The following is an 8,363-nucleotide window of genomic DNA, read 5'->3' on the forward strand; positions in this document are numbered from 1 at the left end:
TTTGCACTCAGTTACTTTTTCTTTGGGATCTAATAATACTCCTAGTATAATCAAGTGTGTGCTGTTTTTTTAAGAAACCAGGATTTTACTTCTGCTATCAGAGTTAGCCTAAACAGCCTACATTTGAATAATAAAGCTATTAAAATATGCTCAACTCAGCAGGCTCCTCCAGCACATGCACAAGATTACCAGGGAATGTCTTTGCTGACATCTAAGGCCTAAATTGCCTAAGCTCAAAAGGGCATGCGATAAAATGGCAAAGCTAAGCATACATGCACACTGTAAATGTTTTTGTGTAAGGAAGTTCAGTCCAGAAATAAATAACCCCCATAATCTTGTTTTTCCTAGGGGAAGCACTGTCTGCTGTTCAGTTCCTCTTTTTTCCCTATTGGAGCCGTCTCTCAGTGGACAGCTGCTCCTGCGCCAAAACAGCACAATTACATGTACAGCTGGAGCTCTGTGCAACATTAATGGATGTCCGACTGTTTGCTCATGCTAGTCATCAATACATCTTTCTGTACTCTGTATTGATCCAGTTCCAAACCTGTCCCAGATCTGAATTATGTCTAAAACATGACAGAAAGTAACTAACCTAAGAACTTCCAATAAATGATATTTTTTCCACTGAGCCCTTTACATTATTTTATCTCCAATCTTTCATCTGAGAAGTGAAAATACTGTACTATCCTAGATTTTAAGCTTCAAGTGAGTTTCCTATCAATAAGCAAAGCACTAGGGCCCACAGAACTATTGACCACATATACATGTCAAATGAAAACTGCCAAAAACATTTACAGAGTAAGCTGCCTTGCTATAAATCACATTCATTTCTGGACTGCATAATCCACTCCTTTATTTAAATCCAGATCTGATTAAGTCAGAATAAGCCACCCTGGAGTCAGCCAATGCACATTTAAAAACTTAGGCTACAAAACAAATGGTGTGGCACTTTCTGGTAATCTGTGAAGCCCTGTTGACTCCTTTAATTATAAAGTTTCTCAAAAGTCCAATAACCTGTTTTCTGATTTGACAGCCGTCTGTGGCCCAATCAGCAGAGCAAGATCTGTACTTGTTACTTAGCAGTCACAGTGGCCAGGCAGGCCTGATAGAGAGGCCATGTCTGTACAATAATGAGCTTATAAACTATCCAAACTGTGTATTTTCCACATTACATATTTCTAAATATGTATTGAAACATTCTACTACAAATACACAACACACTTTACACATCTTCTCAACCCCTGGCTGACTCTATTAATATTGGGACAACCTTAATAGTAGCACGTAGTTTGTCTCAACTGACTTAACATTGCTAATGTTCATTTACTTTATTTGAATGATCACATCCTCCTGAGGGCCCCGCCCAGGCCCCCAGGTGCCATGGGCTTGCATCCCCTGCCAGTGATCCTAACATCCCACAGCTGATGGGCCAAGCCGCACTTGTGTCACATTAGCCAGTGTCATACAATGCGCACAAAGCATTAACCTCAGTTTTTAGGAAGCACAACAAACATTTTAACAAGCGACACACAAGAGAAATGACTGTAATAACATTATTGAAGGCAGCATTTCATCTCATGGAGTCAGGTTGTGCTGGCTTATAGGGGACACTTGGTAGAACTGGGACACTGTAGATGTTAAACCTGAGCTTTTTATTCTGTGAAAAGCCAAATCACCAACGGGCACCAACGATTCCCAAGCTTTACAGTGAGACCTAGAACGCCACATGAGCTCTTGTTATATTCTCTGGAGTAAAGTTTTTAGATTATTAAATAAAGTTGTAATACTACAATAAAAACAGCCACTCAGTTATAGCCTAAGTCCTGCATTGATAATTCCATTTACATGTTACACTAAAGTGGCTTATATTATTGGATTTTTATTATTACTGGAAAAAAAAAACGCAGACATACCATTTTACAGTTTTTGTTCATGGTTGAGCTAAATTTTAAATTAATGTAACTGAACATGTCAAATAAATAACGAAATACACAGTAAATTATTTGCCTCTGAAATGTGATCAACTAGAAATAAAAAGGAAAAACTTAAGTAAAATAGAAGTACCTCACATTTGTACCTCGGAACAAATCTGCAACGTGCAAACTTCACGCTGCAGCCAATAATGAATACTGGTAACAACTCGGATAATATTTTGAACATTACGACTGATTAATAACTTGGATGAGGATGTCGGTCTCCAGCATCTCCGTGAAGGACTTGGTGCCTGTTAACTTTGGCACGGTGGGAACATCCCGGGGTCAGCTCTTCTTGCTGGCCATCCAGCGGCTGCACCGAGAACTGCACTTGTGAGCGCAGCATGCCGTGTCTCCTCTCCTCCTCTCCTCCTCTCCTCCCTCTCTCTCCAGCCGTCTCCGGGAGCAGGAGTGAGTGTGTGTGTGTGCTGCTATCATCTGACAGCACGCAGGGGCTGCGTTCCCCGAGAAAAGCTCCGCTCTCTCAGTTTTCTGGCCGTCTTGTTGTCTTTGTCGACAGTGATAAAGAGAGCAGGTACCTCTGTCCATTCCGCCAATTTATTCCGAGTTGCCTTTTTTGTTTGCTGCTCCTCACAGATGTTATGTCAACACTTTTTTGGGTGGTGCTGGGTGGACTCCCGGTTCTAATGGAATTTGTTGTGGCTGTTTTGGTCTCTTCTCTCTTTCAGTTCAACCAGGGCCTGTTTTTTGGAATAAGAAAGGCATTGCTGTTTTCTGACTTTGAGAGAAGAAAGAAGGGACTCCTCCGGAATTTCCTAGGGGATTTATTCGGACCGCCTCGGTGAGTGGACATTTTGATATGAAAAAGCTTATATAATGCAGCGCGAGTTTATCTTAAGGAAGATTTCAACAAACGTATCCTTCATTTTCTATTCTTCTATTTTAATTACAGTTCCCGGGGCTTCGCCTCCTGCCGCCTGGGTTTATAGTAAGTGTACAGACTTTTCTGCTTCTTCTGTTTGTGTGATTTGCTGCTGAAAGCAGCTCGTCTTGGTTTTTGTGCGTGTGGAATTAAGTGTCCCTTAGGTTTCTACTCGAAGTTCTGTGTCGTGCCGCGATGTAAGCAGCCTACAGTGGGTGCCCAGGGCGCATATTTTTGCATAACTTGGAGCTGCATTATGGATAATGTAGCGCACAACTCGCACCTTTCCGCTGCTCGCCGTTTCACTCCAGATGGTAGCGAAACATTAGCTGATTTATCGCAATTCACAACATACACTGGGCTCAAAGATCTGAGACATCTGACATCTGCCCCAAACCACGGTCTGCCCCCTCTGTCAAGCATACAGAGAATGCAGAAGCCCGCACTAACAAGTTTAATTGTGGGCTACTGCGCGTGTTGGTTGTGGGACGTGTTGGGAAAGTTTGGTTAAATGTATGATTCTGGCAAATGAATGAATATGGATAGCTTGTCTCTACGTGCACGTGCGCGCCCGTGTGGGTGTGCGTGCGAAACGGCTCCAGACTCAGGTGATGCACACGGCGGGTGGGCTGTGACCAACCAAAGCTTAGATGTCCAGTTTGAAAGGTGACTGACAGTGGATCATGGTCCAGTGGTGTGTCAGTCCAGGCCCGTGTTTTTCCTCCTCTGTCGCTTCCTGCTGCATTTTGAAGTGACCAAATTCAACCATTTATACAATCTCATCTCTCTCTTAAAGGGATTTGGCAGAGTACTACTGACAAGTTTTTCCACATATAGCCAGTTACCAGTGATTTGCAGTCATACTTTGCAGCCCCAGAAAAAAAAAAAGGCAGAAAACCCTCTAAAAAGCAAGATAATGAGCTGAAAAGTTTGTCCTTCAGTATCTTGTAGCACACCAAGCTGCGGAGAAGCAATCGCAAATTAGGGTAAGGACAGTTCACAGACAGTTGTCTTCCCTGGCTGGAGTGACCGTGGGCTAAGTGAGCATGACCACTGAGATGAGGTAACAGCGTTACAATTTGCCAGGCATGAGGCAGGGCAAGAGATACAGCTGCATTTCAAAGCGAATTACATGACACACACACACAGCAGTACACAGTGACATGATGGCACTTGGAATTTAACACCTAAGAACACCCTGGTATAGCTCAATGATGGACTTTAATTCGTTTTTAGCTGGATTCAGCATCACTTCACTAATGTCACTCTGGGGGTTGAGCTGATGCTGAGCTTATTAGGCATGATTTTCATTATGCATTCATCCATGTGTATCTGTGCTTGCATTTATTCGCTGTAATTAGAAGGCATTGAGGAATATAGAAACACCTTGGGCATTATTTAAAACACACAAGCCTGTGAATCTACTGTCTGAATATATACACAAATACTACCAGTACAAAGGTTGAACCTAATCCAAAAGAAGACAAATGCACATCCTCCTCCTTGCACAACACATTGGAACATGACAAACTGTGAAGTACAGCACTCCTTCAGACCAGCTATCCCTGTTTTTCAAGACAGTTTTGAGCACAAAAGTGGACTTGAATCATTTGCTGTCAGGCAGTAGATTTCTTCCTAAGCCTTCGTGGATTAGTCCCAGGTAAGAATGTCACCTGCCATCCTTTACCCAGCTCCACTCCAGTTTTACAAACTTGCAATATTCTGCAATTTTCCTCCGTTTTCCCTTTAAGTGATACTCCTACAACTACCCACCAGGCTCGCATCAGTCACTGCTGTATGGCATGTGAACAGATAGACATAGAAAGCCAGAGAGACGGGTCTGCTTGCTCACAGTCGCACAAGCTCCTTCAAAGTGACCCTAAGAGCCACAGATCGCATGGCCTGTTAGATATGTGTATTTCTGCAAACTGTTTTCTCTCATTAATTATGCCTTAACATAGATTGCACTAGTGTGTCTGTGTATGCCCAATTTACTTCTGGCTGCTGCATCTCCCTGGAGAGAAACAGGAGTAAGCTGTAATTATAGTTTATAAATTTCATCCAGGTGACATAACTGGGGCATGGCAGAGATAGCAAGGGGCTGTCCTAACAGCTGCTAATAAATTTATGGCTGTGTTGTTTCTTTTGCATTGCACTTATTTTACACCGTCTTACTGTATAGATGTGTTGCACTGGGTACAGCCACTATATTTTCAAATGTATAATCATTTATAAGGAAAACAGAGGTGTGCATTATTGGTGTACAGCCCGAATCTCAGAACAAAAAGGTGAGCAGTGCACATATGGAAGAGCAGCAGCAACATCATCCCTGTCTTTACTGTAAGGAACGCCTTGATTGTGGTCCAAGGCTCAGCAAGCTGAGCTGCTAACTCCCAGGGGCCGTTTTATAATGAGGCTGCGCTGTCAGATAATTAGATACACCTGGTGCAGACGTTTTCAGGAAATTTTGATTCATCCCAAAATAAAATGTTTGTGCCTGCCAACATGAAAGGAGAAAAAAAATATCCCGCTGTCACACTGCCTCTCCTCTCATGGTGGCAATGTTTTATTTATCTATCTCTCCACATTTTAAAGCTCTCGAATGAGATGGGCTTCATTTTGTGTTAGCTAATACTTTAGCTGCCAAAGTTTTTCATCTCTTGCAGAGTGAGCCTCTCACTCAATAAGGGTGCCAGCGTCCCTACGTGGACACAGACTAGATGTTCTGACACCGCTATATTTAACAACACCTTCAGCTGTGTGGCACAAGATCCCAACTCATTCTGATTCTCAGACAGTATGACAATACAAACCACTTGTCAGAAAGCTGCATAAACATGTTTGTCACATAACCTCAGATGTGGTTATTCTGGTGTCTGCCAATAAAAACAGTACGTGTGTATCAGGAGGGAATATTAATCAGCCATTTCACTGCATACGAGAAGCAGTCTGTGATTAACTGAACTTCAACACCAACACATGTGCATATGGATGCACATGTATATGCAGGCTGACACACACAAACACCATTTCAATGTCTTTTTCTTAGCTGTTGATTGGAAAATGCAGCATGTGATGAAACCCTCTCAAGGTACTTGGCTCCACTCATAAATCAGACACTCATCAACAGCTTTAGCCCATCGCTGTATCACATACACCAGGCTTAATACTGTAGCACTGATGTATACTGGATAAAGGTAAGCTATTGCATACAGCTCATGTTGTACAGTACTTTTCATTTTTCACTCTGGTCACAGTTTATTTGAAAACCCAAAGCTGATTCTTAAGATGGTAATTAGTGACTACAATTACTACACATCATCAGGATATACTCAAGGGAGAAACGTATGTGACACAGTTGAAATGTACTTTTTTTTGTCAAAAGAGAGCTGACTATCAACACAACTGATATTTACTGCACTTCCTCTGGGATAGAACGCAGAGCTCTGATCAATGTGTGCAGGTTGATCACATAACAGGCCAACAAAAATGTTTAGTCAGCTGAATTTAGTTTTCAATGGTCTATATTGGAAACATGTTTTCCTACTTTTGCCAGAATGACAGTCATTTACTTTTATCACTATGAAGGACAAAGTGTGACAATATTCCATGAATAGCACCCATGCAGTTTAAACAGCTTCTAACTCTGCACAGGTTTCAAACAAAGACGTCAGGGCAAAGGCAATATTTCCTGACCTAAACAAATTAAATCCTGTAAAACTTAAATATGTTGCCATGGCAGCTGAATGAATTACAGGCTGTTGGGTCTACTGTGCACGAGCTTTGCTGAGTGTACTGTTCATTAACATGAAATTCAGTAGCGGAAATGGTATCACCGAGATATTGTTTAGTTAATTTGAGCTGTTTTTTGTTTGTGCTTGGCTGCCTTAAACTTAAGCCCATGATAAAGTGGCCAAACATAATGCTGCACTTTATAGTAATCCATTATTTTCCATAACCTAACTTCCTCTTACAATAGCAGGATCTCTCAGCAATGCATGATTTGAAATTCATCCCCACAGTAAAAGCTGTGGTTGATGTTTCCCTTCTCCGCTATTTTTGCTTAATGAAAAATTGTCTGTATGGTGCAGTTCAACTTGGAAAAACAAGCAATAAAAAAAGAAGCTCTCTCTCTGCTCTGATATGACAGGAAGTCAAACTGATGGATACTGACTAAAGACAAAGGCAAGAAAAGAAGGTAGTGGATGCGCTGCCCTCAGTCCGAATCCCTGCCTGAACTAATAACTTACAGCAGGCTGGACACAATATCATGAACCTTAATAAAGTATAATACAGTCCACTAAAACAGAAACACAGACCAGAGTTTTACTGTTGATCAGAAGTGAAACTCCCAAACAAAATGTGAATATTTACAATCTACAAATTGCCTACTTACTGCAGTTTTGCTGTTTTGAATTACAGGTTACACAGGGATTCATGATATCACCTGCATCTCTTGTGTGTTAGCATAGCTTAGTTCTTCTTTCAATGCTATAGGTGCTAGCTTAGATAATGACTTGCTGCAGTTTCTAAAGAGCAAATGCCAAAGTGATCTTACAATTTGACCTTTTTGTAAGCCACATGTACAGCACCACGGTCTTGATATTTTATCTTGATACAAGGTGTTGCTGTAGCATTCCTCCACTATTTGGTGCCCTTAAAGATTTCAGAGCCACTGGAATGTTGAGTATTGGCATTATAGTCTACTGGGATATGGAGGCAAAGTAGAAAACAGAAAGGAATAATGCAGGCAAGCTGGAGCCAGAGTACTCTGCACAGTTCGATGCTGCTGCCTCTAACCAACGTGAACAAGAGAAATCAATTAGGCCTACTCGGTTGCCATCCAATGGACTTCACCAAAGGAAAGGGTAGAGCGAATCAAAGCATTTGGAAAAAACAAAAAAGAAAGTAGCAGAGAAAGGAAAGCAAACTCGAGTGGCAGTTTGTCGGATTCTTTGCCAGATCAGTTGCCTCTGACCTCAAGATAACCTTCGTTCTGTCTGTTTCCATCCAAGGCATGCTTATAATTCTATACACATCTCTTTTTTTGCACTGATGTAAAGACTTCTCTCTTACTGTCCTTTCAAGTAATGAGAAAAAAGAAAGGCTCTAAAAAGTCTTATCCTTAGTTTCACACCACTACGGTATGCTTAAACACATACCTGGGAGCCACACTAGAAGTCATCTGGAGGTCACCGTGAACAACATTTTGTTTCCACGCCGTGATGGCCACCAGATTTGCTTGCTGAAAAGAAAGGAACATAAGAAAACAAGTTGGACTGTTGGGGTATTAGACCATTTTTAAAGTTGCATCTAAACTGGGTTCAGTTTAAAAAAACAATTTATATAGTTTTATATAAATAAAAACAAACTCTTACTTGAGACACAAAAGAGTCTCAGAATACAAAATGGTCCAGATATTGTGGTAGGATTAGTGCAACTAGAATCCACAGAATATCATTTATAAAGGTTCAGTCTCACTGTAATTTAAACATATTTGCAGTGTG

At 41.3% G+C, this 8,363-nt stretch overlaps 1 protein-coding gene across 1 annotated transcript in view; it reads left to right on the forward strand.

Annotated features, from left to right (window-relative positions):
* The first annotated feature begins 2,368 nt into the window (after positions 1 to 2,368).
* Positions 2,369 to 8,363, forward strand: part of LOC109966549 (receptor-type tyrosine-protein phosphatase delta) — a 322,783-nt gene continuing 316,788 nt past the window's right edge. The window contains 3 exon segments of the mRNA XM_020611458.1: positions 2,369 to 2,508; positions 2,663 to 2,775; positions 2,887 to 2,922. The gene's annotated coding sequence lies outside the window, so the exon portion shown is untranslated.

The sequence above is a fragment of the Monopterus albus genome, unplaced genomic scaffold (assembly GCF_001952655.1).
Source record: "Monopterus albus unplaced genomic scaffold, M_albus_1.0 scaffold113.1, whole genome shotgun sequence".
In the NCBI taxonomy this organism is placed as follows: domain Eukaryota; kingdom Metazoa; phylum Chordata; class Actinopteri; order Synbranchiformes; family Synbranchidae; genus Monopterus; species Monopterus albus.